Genomic DNA, 1766 nt, shown 5'->3' with positions numbered 1-1766 from the left:
CGGTCAGGTCTCCTCTAATATCCCCTCACCAGGGACCTGGGAGAGCCAAGACCCAAGAATGGAAGTGGTGATGAGCTAGCAGGAAGGCTAGTGGGCAGAATCACACCAGCATTGAAGGGCAGGTGCCAGGCCAGCCACTGCACACACATGCACTGCGGCAGAACCTCCGAGGTCTCGATGCCTAAGCCAGCCTCTCTCTGCTCCATATTGCCAAGGAGATATATTGCCAGGCAAATGGAGCTTTAAAGAAGAAAGCAACCATTTCAGGGTGTAGGGTTCCTGCTTGGGTGGTCAGGTGTGGGTGGGGCCCTGTGGGGAGGAGTTCTGACCATCCAGAAGTAAGGAGGGAGTACTGGCAGGAATGGAAAGGGAAGGAACAAAGAGGGGGGCACTTAATTAAAGGCAAAAAGACATTACCTACTCACCTATGGCCTTTAGATTGGGCTTTGGATAAAGACAAGTATCACTAAGCATCATTCTTAAGTTTTTTTCAGTTTTAAAGGGTAAGTAAATCATGGAATGATAAGAATCATAAATAGCTTTCAGTGCTTTTAAAGGTGGCCTAGGCTTAGCAGAGGTGCTTCAGGGGCTGCTGCCAGGGATGAGGGGTATAGTGGACAGGGCATCTGCACTGGCCATGGGCCTATTTGTCCTCATGGCCATCCCAGACTTTCCCCTTCTCTGACGTGTACCACAAGGAACTCCTCTTCTCCTTTACTTTGCCTCTTGGCTTCTGAGGGCTTTATCAATGGCAGGAGATTGGAGGGCAGGAGGCAGGACAGAGCCATCTCTCTGTCTCAGTGGCATCTCCGGCAGAGGCTGCATCTACTACATGGTCCCCACTCCCACCAGGCAGGCCCACCATGGTTTCAGTTTCCCCTGGGCGACCTCAGGCCCCAGGCTCCTGCTATTGTCCCTCCAGCCTAGTGTGCTGGCATCTTCTTATTTGGTTATTCTCTATTCCAGCTCCTGTTTGGAATCTCCACTCTTCCCTTGGTTCATTTTGTAACCAATCACCTCTGTTATATCCCCTCTGTTTAAAACTCCTGGAGTGGTTCCTGTTTTCTCAACTAGACCTTGGCCAATACCACAGTCTTACTTTCATCTGTTTTGTGCATTGAGGGTTTCAAATAAAATTCTATTGGGAATAAAAGTTCTGTTAAAAGAGAGAAAGAAAAAAGGAAGAAAGAAGCGTTTGAGTATGACCGCTCTTGTTTGACCTCCACATGTGGATGGGAGACTCAAAGACTAAAGCTGTTAATAAGCGGAAGGAATTCTCTTTATTCCTATATACGATTAGAAGTTTGACAGCTAATTTTTGTCACCTTTTTGGCTTTTCAAAGTTAGAAAATAAAGCAAATAATACAAAAGTATATAAAGTTAAAATTGAAAGCAGGCCTCTCCCTCATGAGCTTGAGGCAACCAGGGTCATTCTGCAAATATTACCCTTCAGTTTCCTTTATTCATGTGACAATATATATAGATCTACTTCATTTACTTCAGCAGCTACAGGGCAGCCCTTTGCAAACACATCTCATAATGTATCTGAAGAGTCCAAGTGCCCTGTTAGTGAACATTCATTTTTTGCCATTACCAATAAAGAGCTATTTTGACTACTACAATTTGTTGCAATTACAAAGAAAGCTGCAGAGCCTTTCCTCCTAGTGTACAAACAGCATTGTGCTCATGTGTGAGTACCTGGATGGATCCCAGAGAGTGGAATTCCTGGTACAGAGGTTATATACCAAAGTGCCTCTAAAAAGCTG

Source organism: Choloepus didactylus, chromosome 1 (assembly GCF_015220235.1).
Source record: "Choloepus didactylus isolate mChoDid1 chromosome 1, mChoDid1.pri, whole genome shotgun sequence".
Lineage (NCBI taxonomy): Eukaryota > Metazoa > Chordata > Mammalia > Pilosa > Megalonychidae > Choloepus > Choloepus didactylus.
This window is presented reverse-complemented; position numbering follows the sequence as displayed.